At 40.9% G+C, this 17185-nt stretch overlaps 1 protein-coding gene and 1 long non-coding RNA gene across 8 annotated transcripts in view; one reads left to right on the top strand and one right to left on the bottom strand.

The window, feature by feature from the left end:
- The window catches only part of LOC120407886, a 29085-nt gene extending 21685 nt beyond the window's left edge, over positions 1–7400 (top strand). The window contains exons 4-5 of one of the 2 annotated variants that reach the window (XR_005600302.1): positions 3235–3316; positions 6377–7400. This is a non-coding gene — a long non-coding RNA (uncharacterized LOC120407886). Of the gene's footprint in view, positions 1–3234; positions 3317–6262 lie in introns of both variants that reach the window. The other variant, XR_005600301.1, reaches the window with a different exon arrangement.
- BNC2 (basonuclin 2) overlaps positions 1–17185 on the bottom strand; it is a 431062-nt gene that overhangs the window by 29846 nt on the left and 384031 nt on the right. The gene's annotated exons all lie outside the window — the stretch shown is intronic.

The following is a 17185-nucleotide window of genomic DNA, read 5'->3' as shown; positions in this document are numbered from 1 at the left end:
CCTCTGTAGCTACCAACAAACCCTGTCCCGTGACCATCAAGCAGAGATGCCCCAGTGTCTACTGCATAGAACTGCCAGATAATGCTGAATGGAACTCCTCCGTGCTGTCTTTTTTATTTTTATTTTTTAAATCTTGGATCCCAGGTTTAGAACCCTGTCTAAACATTCAGGAGTACTCTATGCAGAAAAAATCATCAGAAGTGGTTTGAGTAGAAAAACAGTGTATTTATATGAAAATATGAAAATTATTTTCCACATTACAGTAATGATTCTAGTATTTTTCACATTAATTTTATAGCACTGCACATCACAATTTTCTCAAATGATGAAACATACACGTAAAACTCCAGCTAGGACTGGTTTTGCTTATTTTAGTTCTGATTTATCTCAAATCATAGGATGCAAAGCTAATGAAATGAGTTAATGTCACTTACGTTGCAATATCTTAGGTGTGGCTATGAGCCACTAACATGGTTCATAGTACCGGGTATGAATGATACCACACAATCCAATCTAACAGGAATGTAATTAACCCATGACAGAACTATAACGATGGGGAAAACCTTAAATTAGCCTTAATCCTGCAAGTTGATCCATGTAGGCAGATCACTGCCATGTGGAGCCTTCATCAATGAGGATCTGTGCAGATTAAGGGATCTCCTTGTGAAGAGCTGCTTGCAAGATAAGGCTATAATTTATTGGTTTGGTTCAGTAAGCAACCAAAGCTTTGAATACTTTTCCTAACATAGTAAGGGATTCTTTAACTCCTATAGCCTTATAATTCCACCTCTCCTGGTGGAAAGGAATGCCTGTTTTACAGGAACTCAGTGTGATTCAATGCAATTTATCCAAAAGGGCAGGAAGTCCTTGGGACTGGGACTACACTTCAGGGCCGCCGAAGACCGGGCTGCACGTCGGCGGTGGGTCCCGCTTCGGCGGTAATTCGCCAGTGGGGGGTCCTTCCGCTCCGGGGTGGAAGGACCCCCCGCCGGCGAAGACCGGGAGCGAAGAAGCTCCTGCGCCCTATTGCCCCACCCCCTCTGGGCGGCCCTGACCCTATCCAGCCCCCCTAGAACACCCACAATCCAACCCCCCCATTCCCTGCCCGCTCCCCCAACCTCTGCCCCTCCCTGTGCCCTGACTGTCCCCAGGACTCCCTGCCCCTTAGCCAAACCCCCCGGCCCCAGCCTCTTACCCCCGGCTCCCTCCTCACCCGGAGTCTCAGCGCCTCGCCCGACAGCTGCAGCGTGTCCCCGGCGGGGCCTGAGCTCCGCCCTGCTCCGAGCCGCGTGGGGAGGGGGCGGGGCTGGGAGCTCACGCCGAGCGAGGGAGCTGAGCTCAGCCCGGAGCTCCCAGCTCCGCCCCCTGACCACGCAGCTCTGAGCGGGGCGGGGCTCAGGGGCCCCGGCGGAGACACGCTGCGGTGCTGTCTGAGGACACTGCTTGATGTGCTAAGGCTCCAGGAGAGGGGCGGAGGCGGGAGCCTCAGCTGTTCTCTTGGGGGCCCCTGCGGAGCCCGGGGTCCGGGGCAAATTGCCCCCTTTGCCCCCCTCCCCCCCCGGGCGGCCCTGCTACACTTTCCTTTCTTCCAAATTCCAAACTGGTTATCTTTTGACTATTTTCCCTGCATACTTTTCAAAAGGTTCCCTATTTCTCCATTCAATTCCACCACAACCTCCACTAGGCTTGCCCTTCCATGCCATAATGATTCTACATTTGTAAATACCAGTATCTCACCTGGACCCTAAAATGGCCTCACACTTCAAATTTTGAGCCCTCCCCTCTCCACTTCCCCAACAGCTTTTACCTGAGTCAGAGTTTAAATACAGGGGAAAGGTCTCAACTCATATTGTTTGGAGGCAGGATCTGAGAGTTCCTGAGCCCAGATTTCCAGAGAGAGTCTGGGACTGTCTGATTGCTGCCAACTGTGGGTGTTTGTAATGCACTATTGGTAGCAATTTATGTTTTTTACATCCAGAGGCTTGTGTAGTAGGAAATGTCTATTTTATAAATGTGGATAGATACATAAATAAAGAAATGAGATTTGGATTGTGCCGTTTGCATCTGAACTATCCATGAGACTGGAAAACAACAGGCTTCTCTGTTTTGGAGCCCATAGAAACCTACAAGTAAGAGATCAAGAGGCCAATTAGATCACTCAGGAGACTAAGTGGAATTGTGTTTTATGGCACATGTTCTAGTATTTTGTCCAGCCTGGGCTGAAATGTCCCATGTGATGGGGTTTCCACCACTTCCCTTTGGAGGTTATTCTGCAGTTTAATACATATCCTCACTAAAAGAAGTTTTCCTAACACTTTGCCTAAATTGTCCCTCTCTCAATGCCAAAATGTTACACTTATGTATACTCTTACAATATTTATTATGGGATTTTCTAGAGTTGGGGGGAGGACTATGAAACATTGGGGGCCAGATCTTCAGGCTCAGCTACAGTGCCAATGAGCTCTTAAACAAGCAGTTGAGTATTTGATTGGCATTGGGTATCCTCAGCTGGCACAAAGACAACAGCCCAATGGAATCAGACAGTTGGCTTAAAGCGACCTTAGCCTACTCCTACCGCCATATTGAGTGATAGCTCAGCACAGCTAAAGATTCAATTACTAATTCCCTAAACCACCCTGTGACCCAATCATTAACATCTTTAGGGCCAATCCTACAAGCTGTACAAGGACTAGGTTGCCAATCACAGCTCCCACTGTCTGCGGTTCACTGTTCCAGGCCAATGGGGGCTGCGGGAAGCGGCGTGGGCAGAGGGATGTGCTGGCTGCTGCTTCCCGCAGCCCCCATTGGCCTGGAACAGCGAACAGTGGCCAGTGGGAGCTGCGATCGGCCAAACCTGCGGACACTGCAGGTAAATAAACCATCCCAGCCCGCCAGCAGATTTCCCTGATGGGCCGCGTGCCAAAGGTTGCCGATCCCCATTGTAGTTAATCATGCAAACTTCTGACAGTTTTACTTTTAGAGCGAAAAGATTGATGAGATAACATCTTTTACTGGACCAACTTCTGTTGGTGAAAAAGACAAGGTCTGTGTAGCTCAAAAGCTTGTCTCTCTCAGTTGGTCCAACAGAAGGTATTACCTCACCCACCTCGTCTCTCTAAAAACCTGGGACCAACATGGCTACAACACCACTGCAAATTGTTTGGATTTTGTCAGATTTTGAGCAAATCTTTATTTTGTTTTCCATGTTGTGAATGTTACGTTGCTTTACTGAAGGACTCATTCATATGAAGTAACGAATATTAAAAATGCATGCTATTGACTTCAAGACACTGTAGGATGGATTCATGAATAACAGGTAGATTTTTTTTTAAAGAAACAACAGTTTATATTCACAAGTTGTCTATTGTTAATTTTTAGCTAGAAATACAATTTTTCTAACAATATAGAAAAGTGGTTTGGGTCACTATATTTCATAGAAAATATAGCACCTATGTACACTGCATAACGCATAGTTCAATATTTACATAGTGATGGTTTCTATAAATCACTAAGTATGTATTCAAATTCAGAACTAGATAAAGAGCAAACAGGAATGTCATTTTTTGATAAAACTTGAAAATTAAAAAAAAATCTAACCATTATCCCTTTGAATTAAGCTATAACTAGCTAGGGATCTCTTTGTATACCTTAATACTTGATTAGAAGTTCAAGTCCTTTCTTACATGTAATCGATTTCTTGTTTCTTACAATCTCTCATACTAAATTTTCTCCCCAAAGCTATTAAATCATATCCACATTTAAATTTTTCATGACAAAAGGCTCCAATTTATATTACTTTTTTCAGCTCAGTACCGATTAAGAAAAAGCCTCCTGTGACAATATGTACAAGTCAGTCAGTCAGTGTAAAGATACCAATGTATGCTTTTACCTTTAAGCAAGCCAGTAGACAAGCATGCTTAACCTGTACAGGAATACAATGGATGCTCTTGCTTCCCTGGCCATACAGCCTGATTTTATATATTGGTGGCTCTCTTCCGATTTCAGAAAGAGAGAATTCTTCAAGTCTCTAAACCATATAAAATTAACCTCTAAGGGTAGAAGACCTATAACCTTAAATCTTCCTCTCTCCAGGTCTAAACACATACTCAATTTTCTCTCTATCTATATTATTAGTATAGACATAGATACACATATACACACACTATATTAGGTCTGTGAAGCAGTGCCACGGTTAATCATGCTGAACTTGTCTCCTGATTTTTACTGACCTGTAGGTTAGGACAATATGTGTCAGGATGTATCTTGTCCTAACTTCTGGGTCACATCAGAACAAGTGATGGCTTTAGGATGATTATCTCAGATGATACAAATAGGTTAGAGTAGAAGACAAACACAAAGTTCACTCTAATTTTTATGAGTTTAATTGGGGAGGGCTGGAAAGGGGGAGATTTGATTTCATGGCGCTCTTTGAACTTCTTGTACGTTTTTGAGTCAGCCTGAAAGCCTCTCAACTTAAAAGTTGCCTATTTAAAAAGTGAGGGTAGCCTCTATGCAACATATATGCCTTTTCAACCTAGAACTTGTGTTTTAAAATCAAGTTGCTTTAAACTCTTTTGAAAAGATTCCTATGATCCCCATTACCCTGTGCTAATTTTATGTAGAAACATACACACACACTCTTTTGCAGGCCTATTTTTAGCTCTCTAATTTACTTTTTGGCATAGCTAAGAGAGGGTGTGTTGATGCGCATGCACACGACTGTATGCACACTGAGAAATGATTACACAGGAGTTGAGATTAATAAAAAGGTTAACATGAAAAAAATAAGAACTCCTTTTTAGAAAAAAGTGCAGATTCTGGGAAGCACTCGGAATATTTTCGAGCACTGTTGTGATAATTTCTGAGAAGCACTTGAAATTATGAGGAAAAACAACTTGGCAAAATTATTTATTTTAGCAAGGTTGCATCTGCACCTTAAATACACATTTCTTGGTACAAACTGACCAAGCATCCGGAATGCGATGATTAAAAAATATATTGCATGGAGATATACACATTTGATTCCTTAGCCCAGGAAGCAAATCAAGGTTTACTGTGCAATTATCTTTCCTCCTGTAGGTTTTCTAGTTGATCTTGGGGAAATATGTTGAAAGTATGGCTGTAACAACTGAAAAGCAGACTGAAATGCACTCAATCATACTATAATTGCACTGGATGGTTTTAATTAGGGGGCAGACAGAATATCAACATTTGTTTCTGATAAAAAAAAGCCTTACATAATTTCCATGATTTGAGTTTGTTGTTTTTGTTTGGCTGAGTTTCTCAGGAGCATCTCCTTACTTCCAAATGAAATTTCAAGCTGGGGGAAGTTCATATCCCATCTCTTTCTGGGAAAAAAGTGACCACAACATAGAGGTGCATGAGCGCATATCTATTTACACAGGAAAAGCCAAAATGCACCAGATCATGCTCCTTTTCAGATCAGCGGCAAAGCTCCCACTGATTTCAATGGGCACAGGCTCTGGCATTATGTCTAGATTTTCATGGAAATATTTATCCACATACTTATTTTCCTGCTGGGCATTCTTTACATGCCATATCGACCCAAGCTCTGCTTTGTTTTGGCAAACATCAGAGAGAGGTATATACACCAGCTTGTTGTGATCATACATAAGCAGCTGATGCCAAATTCAACATTCCCAACCTACAAAAAGCCATGACTTAAAAGACTTTCCCATCCCTAACCCCACATACCTTCCTCATCCCTCTCTATTCCCCCATCAAAATGTATGATAAATGCTATGGTTGTGAGAATGAGGGGTCCTTTCCTTATGTTTAGTGCTGCATCAGAAACCAACACGACACAGCACTACAGAGTTTTCAGTCAATAATGGAAATCTTTAGCTTTTGGCTTAACTGCTACATCTACTGTACTAAAAAAACCAGAAGAGATAGATCTTTCCCCCTACTTCTTAGAACTGGATTTATTTGCTTTCACCTAAAGATATGGGATGCATATCAGGTTTTTTGCTTATGACAGCTAATAGAAAAAGAAAGGCTTTTCCAGTACATCAAAGTGTAAACGAGAAGGACACTTTCAAGTATGTACCTAACTGCAGAAAATAAGAGGTATGCATAGCTTCTGTTTTGTATTTATTCTTGTTACCAGTACAAACTCAGTTCCTTCTCAAATAGTTCACTCCAACCCTCATATTAAGGTTCCATGTTAATAACTGTATTGCAACTTTCATCCAAGTAGACCCCAAAGAGCTTTACAGACTTTTACTAATTGATATTACAGATTACAGTCCAAATTTTGCTCCAGTGTGAATCTTGACTTCATTTGACAGCAAATGGGATATAATTTGGAGCACTGCAGCATTACAAAGAGCAGAACTTGTCTCCATATATGTAGGCGGAACATCACAGAAATGCCACCAGGACTGGGATGGAACAGAGCAGCTGTCTAACTGTGCACAACAGCACTTCACAACAGAGAAAGTGAAGAATACCATGTCCAACTGAAACTGCAAACGGAATGTAAGTAGGTGGAATGTAATAACCACAGTTGAAATCCGGCCACACTCTTGCTAAAAGGCTTCTGGGATCTTTACTGACCAAAAGCATTCAGATCCTCTGTTTTATATCTCATCCTAAAGACAGCATCTCCAGCACCGCCGTCCCCCACTATCAATCGGCTGGAACATTGGTTCAGTACTACTACAGAGGGAACAGTATCACCTACCAGATCACTAATTATCAGCACTTCTTTAGGATCTGGATTTTCTCTAGAGGACTTCCATCGCTCTCTCTCCAATATAAATCCTCTCTATTCCTAAAATCCCATCTACCTTAAATCTCCACAATAATTAATCTCTTTACAACATTCTGAATACTTGGCCCTGTAAGATTGTGGTATAATGAGGTGAAGCATGTTGGAACAAATAATATAAAGATGCACAGAGTCAAAAGAATGTGTTTCTTGACTAAATGAAGCTTTCGCAGAGGCAAGAAAGTTGGAATATACATCACAACAACAATCAGAAGTTGGGCAATGTACATCCATGTGAATTAAAGAAGTAAGTTCTGGAAAAGTTCTAGGTCACCGAGGGAGTTATTCCAAAACATAAAGTGGCCATGCCCTCTGAGAGATTGAGTGCTGTCAATTTCTGTCGCTGGAGTAGTCCAATACATTGTAAAGCAGTCCTAATCAGTTTGAAGCAGCATCATGTGAAATCCACCCATCTTCCCTGCAAATTATGCCAGGTGTATTTGGGTAACATGCATAGATACTATTTTTGGGTAGAGGGTGTACATGCCCAAACATAAAGATTACTTCCACAGACCAAGAGTCTCCATCACAAAATGCTGCCACACAGTACACGTAGAATATCCAGTCTGCATGAAGTTAATAATATATATATTTGGGAGGGTGTGCAGGGCAGAGAGAAGATAAATTTGCTCCATGCTTTTTCAGTTGGGTGGGAGCTTTCTGGCAGATATTTATGATCAGCACCCTGCTAGAATCCAAATAAAAATTATTTACAAACGAAAAGAAATCTCTCATAAAGAGAGGAGGAAACCCTATTTTATCATTCATAAAAGAAATGTTAATTTGGACCTCTACTCATCTCCCCCTAAAAAAGTATTGATCTCCGCAACTTAAGTATTGTTATTAGGATGTGAGGGCACTGGTTTTAAATGCTTCTTGTGATTTTTAAAACATATTGTTTGACTTTTGATAAAATATTCACTTTGTTATGCAATCCTCTTGATTGTGGACCCAATAAGAATGTATAATTCATAAGAGATGATCACTTTTCCTCTTAGTAACAGTGTGTGTAGCATTTTTATTTTAAAAGGTATGATAAGTCACTGTGGGGTCACAACATATTTAATCACTGCAGCTCCAGCTTCATTTAATCATAGCGGCTCCATCTAGCATCTTTATGGTTAAGGGTCTCAAGTTTTTCCCACAGTGACCCCCTGTCCATATTCAGAGGCTTAGAATTTAGCTGGAGAAGAGAAATTCTGATTTGCAGCCAGAACCTGAATCTCTTCTTACTGTTTTACACTGGTGTAACTCCACTAACTTCAGTGGAGTTAGACTTGATTTACACTGTGCAAGTGGAAGAAGAATTAGGCCCAAAGCATAAAATTGACAAATCTGATACAACCATGGTGATGGTGTCGCTACTGCCCCATTATACTAATCTTTCTCCATAAATAAATATTGAGTTACTAATTTAAAAAAAAAAGTGGTCATCTTTCAGCAGCTGCCATTAACATGATTTGATTATTTAACATTTGTGTTGTGGTAGTAGTCCCTATAGGCCACCACCGGGTGAGTCTCATTGTGCTAGGCACTGTACAAAAGTTATTTAACAAATGAACACTTACCCTGTTAAGATCAAGACAGATATTTTCAAAGCTGTCTAAGAAGTGATTCCCAAATTACTATTAAAATTCATGGAAGTTGGGTATCCAAATCTCCGAGGGCTTATCTGTACTTAAAATGCCACAGTGGCATAGCTGTAGTGCTTCAGTAAAGTTGCTACCTACGTTGGTGGGAGGGACTTCTCTCATCCACGTAGCTACTCACCTCCCCGAGAGGCAGTAGCTAGGATGACGGGCAAATTCTTCCAGTAACCTAGTGCTGTCTACACCGGCAGTTAGGTCGGATTTACTGCGTTGCTCAGGGGTGTGGGTTTTCCACATCCCTGAGCGATGTAGTTATACCAACCTAAATTTCCTAGTGTAGACCAGGCCTTTGACAGCTTTGAAAAACAAAGCCTTGTATTCTAAATGTAAAGAAACATGGTGGTATCTCAGCTTCTCTATAGCTCTGTGGTTATGGAAAATTCATTTACAAGAGCATCTTGTCCCCTAAGCAGCACCACAACTAAGTGGTTCTAAGTGATTGAGGGCGGGGTGGGGGGAAGGGTGGAGGGGGCAGAGAGTGTTGTTCTTAGGCACAGGGCAAACCTGGTTCCTCAGGGAGGTAGAGCCATTCTGCAGGAAGTATATGCAGCCTTCTGGAAAGACAGATACAGCTGGATAGGGCCTCTCATAAAGAGAAACATCATGGACAGGGCAAATAAAGTGCAGAATTTCAGTTATAACTACATTTCCCGGGTTTCTGCGGTTTAAGCCAGACCTTTAGGGACACTTTTTAAAAAAAAAGAAAATGTGGGTTGAGCTTGCAAAACCTGTGTAATTTGGTACAAAGAGGTAATTGTGCATGTAAAATATCCAGTCGCACACACAACCATGTGTAACAGGGTGTGCCGAGTCAGGTTCTGGCTCAGTACCCCATCACTTGAATCCCCACCAATATGGGTTAACTGTGACCTAAGTGGAAGATCAATTAACAAGTGGGGCTACAGCTAAGATGCTAATTAGGGGGGAAGCCACCCCTGTAGTTGGGAGCAAATAAACTGAGAGGAAGGAATCTCTGGAAGTGGGGAGCTGAGAGGCTGAAGGATGGCAGAGATAGGCAGGGCTGGCTGCTGCTACTACTACCAGTATTGCTCCCTTCCCTAGAAGCAAATGGGAAAGCTGGCTATGGAATGTAAATATATGTAAATAGCACCACAGGCTGTGGACTGCTGGAGCAAAATAATAAAGTGTGGCAATGGTGATGGAGACCTGGAGAGGCCTGAAAGGACTCTCAAGACCAACGATTACATGATGGCAGTTTTCAGAAGCACTTACCAATTTTGAATAAATGACTGTATATTTTGGTTGTTGTTTAAGAAAATTTGGCCCATAGTGTTAATGTTATTATGTAATCAATGTAATCATTAGAATTTTCATAGTTTGGGAGGCAGTGGTACCTAATACACTGATAACTGGACTGGGAGTTGCAATTCCGGGCTTCTATTTGCAAGCTCTGTGTGCCTTTGGCTAGTCATTTAAACTTGTCTATGCTTCAGTTTTGCCATTCATAAAAGAGGAATAATAGACAGGATATTGGGAGAATTTGCAGATGTTTGTAGAGAGCTCTGAAGATGTATTATTATATTTACAACGTATATAGCTCCAACAGTTGCCTAGGTACTGTTCAGCCAAGATCTCTGCTACGATACAAAGCATGCGTAGATGAAACATCATATCCTATAGTCAGTGACTGTTTTCACTGTATTAGATATAAAGCAAGATACCCAGCATTCAGGTCAGAGTAGATTATCATAACGGGTCCTCTTTGGCCTTAAATCTATGAACCATTTAGTCAATGTCATTTGGAAAAAATAAGAAACAAAGGACCAAGTCCTGCTGATCTCATAGGCAAAGCTCTCACTGAAGTCAGTGAGAGATTTGCCAGGATAGGAACAGAAGAAGGAATTTAGTATTTCATCCAAAGACAGTAACACTGGAGTAAAAAGTACTGATAAGTGTAAGCACTTCATAAAATGCTTAGGTCTCCGATTCAACACAAAGTTGCGACTCAATAAAGAAATTTAGTTGTGCTCTACGCTGGGTATATGAATGGTAGAAGAACAGGAAGACTGATTTCTGTCTTTAGTATTCATTAGGGAAGCATGCATTATTACTTGCAATATTTACAAAATGATCTTAAGAGGCCTCTTTCTTTTGACTCTTTACATAAAAAAAATTATGACAGGAAAATCAAGTTAATTGTAGATGTACGTGTGACACAGAAGGAAGACGGCAGGGTGCACATATGATGCTAAAAAGGCAAAGGTTGGTAGAATATAAACATTCAAATCCATAAAGTGTGCAGCAAGTTATCTATCTACACACATTACAGGCACTGAAATGCAGAAGAAAGTGGGAAAAATATATTGCGGTGTGCAAGGTAATAATAACTGTGCCTGCATGCCTTAATACCCTCTTGTCCCAGCAGTCCTGACTTTCTAGGCAGCCCACTTCTCCACATTAACAGTAGTCATTTGGAGAGCAGCAAACGTGCCATTAGAAGCACTTTTACAAGTGTATATTCATCCACCAATTAGCTTAATGTGGCCGCTTTCTGCATATTTTCTATCCAGGCTTGCACAAATCTTATTAATATTTCCCCCTAGCGCTTTGACAGATTACCTTGTCATTATGCATCCTGGAGCCTTTTAAACAATATGGGTAAACTACTGTTTGCGAGGTTAATGACAATTATCCCCTAATTACTGCATAAGTCACTCAGTCCACTTTATCTCATAGGCAGGGTTCTGCTCTGTGTATCTGCCATTGTGTCACCGTAAATGAATCTTGTATAGCCATGTTTATCTGTCGTTGCCTTGTAAATTACACTGACAGAAGAATGAACAAATTACTGTGTGTCATCACTTAAATACGGCTTCTGATATAAAAAAAAAAAACACCCACAAGCACAGACTTGAATTTCAGCCTGATCACAATTAGTAAAAACGTATTTAATGTTCTAAGTGATATATTTCAGAGATGATGGGTCAGGATTTAGTAGTGGAGCCCTGAGGTGATGGGGGTAGGGTTGCGAGAATAGGAGAAACACAAAAACCGATGGTAACAGTAATGCTCTTATCATCTGACTGCTTTCCCTGGTATTTTAACAGACAACATGATTACCTGGTAGTATTTTCCAAATGTTCTCTTGCCCAGATCAGAAGGGATGTACCTAACGTCACAATTTCAATGATTCTTCACTCTCCACCCCCTGCTGTTTTCAGCAATACAAATGGAACACAAGGGCCCAACATATAAGGGGCCAGAATTAGTATAAATAAAACCACAGGCCACACTAATTTAATGGATGAAATGGATTAGTAACTTAGCTCCAATGTCTGCCCTGATCAGTCCCACTGACTCCAATGGCATTGCTGAGGGTGTAAGTCTAGGCAGAAGCTGGTGGGCAGTGTTCAAGGCTATTTAAAAAAAATTATTAACAAAATTATCTTAGCACCTGTGCTGTATTACACAGTGTCTGTGCTTTGGGCTCCTCACTGACATAAAGTGGCTGAAAAAAATGGGCTCAATTTACTGCTGCCAATGGTGGCTGTCCAGATAGGCCCGGAGTTAGCACACATCGAATGCTGGCGACTGCCCCCTAGGGGAAGAGAGGCTCTTGATGACTGGCACTGCCCCCCATCCTTGGGCAATGGCTAGCCCCACAACTGCAAAAAAGTATCCTGTATTTAGAAGGACTAGAAGTCTAAGGGAGAGAGTGAATTTGAAGTGGCTAATAAGAACAAGCTTAAACCTGCCATGCTTTATTAAACAAACATTCTGTTAATGCAGTGCTATGAAAGGTGACAGACTGAGAAGCTTGGAGACGTCAGTCCCCTAGCTAACTGCACAGCAGGTACAGCACAAATAACACCGAAAACATAGCCTTTCCCGTACTGGCTCCACCATGACTTGGACAGGCAACCCCTCAGGCCAGTAGGGCCGTTGAATCTCCAGGCCCTTTTGTTGCATTAATTGTGGTGGGTTTGTGATGAGGACACTTGCCCACCGGGACTGAGATCACCACGTAGGACACCAAACAGCCATCACATGACAAGAACTTCCAGTCACCACTGACCTAGACAGGACTGGGACCAGCGAACAGAACATGAAGTCCCATTGCCAAGCCTTGGAGCCTTTCATTGCTCCCTAATGCTGACATTTAACCCTTTTAGGGCAAGTGTATTTCCCAGACTGCCAGCCTAATGGATGCTTAGGAGGATGTGACACAATTTTAGCTGCTTAAGTGAAGTCCACGCATAATCTGCAGGAGAACCAATGGATATTTTAAAACCCCATCTTGCATCAACGTTACACAGGAACTTCTTTAAGCATCCTTAGGGAGAGGTGTGTACATACACTCACACAATATGTACATATCAGATAGTTTTATACATTAATATAATACATTATATTTTATATTGCAGTATAATTTACACAGCTTCTAAAGATTTAGCAAATCATGCCTTTCTGTGTATATCTTAAAATATGCTCACTGCTATACTCTGATGAATGCACACAGTTCAACTCCTGGAAGCTAAAGGAATGGCGTGTAAATTAGTGCAGACTTTGGCCCTTGAAAGTTAAGAGTATCAAATTTTATTTGTTGAAATTTCTGCAGGTGAAATGGGAAGTGCATGATTTTTAGAAGCTGATGATTAGTTAGTGTAAGTAAACAAGTCACACCAACACTGCAGACCTGTTTTAGCCTATGTTACACAAAATATGTGCTTTCATTCAGTTGGATTATGAATGTGTCCTATTTAAAGAGAATGGGTAAATCAAGATGTTGGAAGATAACAATGGTTTTGTAAGCAACATGCACAAGTACAGTACCTCTCATCACGCCTTCAGCACAGGTTGGAAGAAAATACTGTAGCAAAACGGGAGGAAAATGTAAGAGCCGACATTGATAGGAACAGTGAAGAGCCTGATCGATTTTGAGTAAGCACTACCTCAAGGGCCTTGGTCCCAGCAGGATTGATCTCTCTGTCTGTCCTGTGTTCAGTCAATGCAACTTCAGCAGGGTATCCACTGCGGAAATAAATGAAAGTGCTGCAGTATCCCCCCCCCCTCACTTTTTTTTTTCCTCAGCTGAAGGAAATGTAAACCCTGATGTGGTAGGAGGTAGAGCAAAAGGCAACAGTGGGTTAAAAAATGTGCAGGGAACAAAATGCTATTGCTTCTGTGTAAAACAAAACTTGGAAAAATGCATTTCCAAATCATTAACATTTCTCTTTTAATCTGGAGTTTCATTGGCCTCTGACCTTTGCTAATGGCATAGTAACTCTGCATGACAGAGACAAGTGTTACACACTTTTACTGGTTAAGTTGGCTGTGTCATGTCAAATGAAGGGGAGGATTAGCACCTGTCATTTGTGCAGACAAGAATGGGTGCAAAATCCAATTCTAACCATGGAGGGCAGAGTAAGGGGGCTGACTGGAAAAAACATTGGATTGGTTAAGCAAAACAAGTTTTAAAAGATCTTTGGAAATAAAACAGGGTGAAATAAGGAGACAACTAAGAAACCAAACAACAAAAATACACACATTCATGCTGGTTATAGTCTCTCTCTCTCTCTCTCGCTCTCTCTTTTGCGCATTACAGTTTCTTTGAGCACATTTCTGGTTTCATCAGCTTTCTTTGAACAATCTCTAGAGATGCTGAGCTCCTTGCAGAGAGCTTCATTCATTAAGGAATATTATTTACATGGATATTATTCAGTTTTGCTTGAGCTCTTTTACATTTAAGTAAAAGTATGTATCTTTGATCTATGGCTGATTCAACGCTCTGCATGGACATAGACCAGCAGGTGCTAAAGGTTGAGGTAAGCATGAAGCTACCGTAAAATTCAAAATGTATATACTGTTAACAAGCCTGTACATTCAGAGCATTAGGTATGGGAAGAAATTCTACAGAGAAAGTTGAATGCCATCATATTCAAATATTCAAAACTGTGCTAAGAAAAATTACACTCATGTATCAATTACTTATCACTCATAGCAAATTTTTCACATGGCAGAACTTTGTCTACAGTACTGCTCTCTCAAGGATAAGACAGGAAAACAGGGGCAAAAATTATATTTTGCTCGGCTGTTGGACAAGCACAGAATAAGCTCAGAATACACAACATAAATTCATGGTGTAATCTAGAAAGGAGGATGAGTATGAAAGTTGAAGCCAGGAGTATTGTAAATGTTATGGGTTAACAATGCCTTTTCTTAGGGGTTGGATTGGCCCTTTACTCAGGCAAAATCCCCATTGATTCAATGGGAATTTTGCCTGAGTAAGGATTTCAGAATTGAGTTTTAATATATCCTTCCCAGACATTCAAGCAAGTGACCTTGCATAACGTGGAAGGTTGATTATAGGTGAGGACATGCTGAAATAGGTGGGCTTCATTCACAGGTCTCCCTACTCTTGAATCTGAGGTTCAAACAACCTTTAGAAGACAATGAAACTCAATGGAAGCGACCAAATTGTGCATGGCTTTAGGTTAAGGAAACAAAACCATGAATTTCAAACAGCTGCTACCTTCAAAAACAACTAGCCTCTTCATGATTTTAATCTCTGCTCCTCAAAGCTGAGAGGAAGGGGATGGTCCAGTGATTGGTTACCCAGGTTCAGTTCTCTACATCCTCACAGGCTTCTTGTGTAATCTTGGGCAAGGCACTTAGTCTCTTTGTGTTTGTCCCACAGCTTCAAAATGGGGATAGTACAACTTCCCCTTACCTCACAGGGGTGTTGTGAAAGTGAACACACGAACGATTGTGAGATGCTCAGATGATACAGTAATTGGGGCACTATAAATACCCTTTGTTTACTGAAAACTTTACCCAGCTTTGTGAATTTTTAGGCAGATCTGTCTCGATGAGAAAGTTTCACATGATTCTAATTACAGGAAAACTGAAAAGCAAGAGAGAATGAGAGCAAGACTAGCCAACAGAGAAGTGAAGTACAGTTCATTTGTTTTCCCTGGATGCAAGTTGTAGACGGTGTGACACCCAAGACAGAGTTAATTTGCAAGGCTCCTGATTTCATAAGCAGCTACCAAGAATAAGGCATACAGGGTATGATCAGCCAGTGAGTCTTAGAGAATGATTCTCCATATTGCCTTTATTAATTTAATTGGTTCAGTCAAAGGGAATCATTTGCTTTCTTCTGACAGAAAGAATAGCCAGGAGATCCCAAATAGAATAATCCACAACTTGAGATGAAAGTGCCAGTCCCACCTTGTTTGAATGGAAACCAGTATATTAATATTATCTCTCTCTAATTACATAGTAGATTTTAGGGGAGCCCAGTGCTGTATGCATTTTCCAATTTTTGTTTACTTTTTTCTTTTTTACGATGTGCATTTGCTGCAGGGAACAGACCATTTCATGCAGAGGAGCCTTCCCTGAATAAAGATTCTTGTTGTGAAATGAATAAAATGAATTATTTCCATAAAAAGAGAGTAAGAATGGCCTACAACATGCATTTGAAAAGGAACTGTTTTATGTCTCTGGCATATCCCCAGAATTTAGGAAGGGTATCCAAAATTGCTCCAATGATGGCTAATAAAGCAGCTTTAGTGCTGCCTTTCAACTTTCACTTTTTAATAATAAACAATAAAAAAACATATGGAGGTTTACAAACTTCTTGGTTTTGATTTTGTGTTTAAAAATTATGAAACCAAGAAAATTCATAGTAACATCTGAAACTGCTCTATCCGGCCATGACCATGTAAACATTCCACATCTTATTTATTTATGGCAATCTGGTAGGAAGCTCAAATAAACTAGTAAAATAACATGAAATTACTTAATTGCCCCCCCTCCCCGATATATGATCCTGTCCTCTGTAGAAACATGTGTAATCCGAAGCACAGAAATAAATTTACAGATCAAGCATCAGATCTCAAGTTGATCACATGTCTATTATAAGGGTGAAAAAGGTTCAGTCTCTGTGGACCGAGCAGCAGCTTGCCTACAGACACACACTCATATACAAGGGCCAAATACACTGTCCTATGTAATTCATATATCCAGGGGAAAATACCACGATGCACAGGGAGAATAACTAAGCTCATCCCTAAATTCAGACTGACCATCCAATACAGAGCATCTACAATTCCCAGATGCGCCTCAGTGGAGGCAAGACCTGAAATGGGTGCAGTTCTATCAGGTTCGTGAAGGATGTAAGAACCCCTTTTTCAATGTCTTACCTTGGACCAGGCTTGACATACCATAGAACATCATAAAATCGACACATAAAAGGCCACATTTTTGAGGACTGGTCAGTTACATAAAGAGGTCTATAAAACTCACTTTAAGTGGAGGTATCATTTCTAAGCTATTTAAAACATGCTTGTATGAAGTTCTGCAAATATCTTTAATGTCTTAGAAAAACCTGCTGTTGCCAAGTCATTAAAAAACCCTACACTAGTGTTGCTATGTGAACAATTGTGTCATTTGTTTTGTATGTTTTTAACTAACTGCATCATAATTCTTTCAATTTGGTAGGGTTAAACAGGCAAGGTGAGATGAAACATGGTGGTCTCAATCAACGTGGGGTTGAAGGAGGGAGTCACTCCTTCTAAAATCCATTAATCAAAACAAATTACTGATGAAATTCACCATAGGAACATCACAGTAACATGACTGTGTTGAAAGAATTACACTGTGGTACCTACACTGCAATAAAGACACAGCAAAACAGTAGCAGCGGTATAAGAACATGATGACTTAGGTCTGATATGACATTGATCTGAAAGAGGAAAGACACTGAATTTACATTAAAATG

The sequence above is a fragment of the Mauremys reevesii genome, linkage group 6 (genome assembly GCF_016161935.1).
Source record: "Mauremys reevesii isolate NIE-2019 linkage group 6, ASM1616193v1, whole genome shotgun sequence".
Taxonomy (NCBI): Eukaryota; Metazoa; Chordata; order Testudines; family Geoemydidae; genus Mauremys; species Mauremys reevesii.
This window is presented reverse-complemented; position numbering and strand designations above follow the sequence as displayed.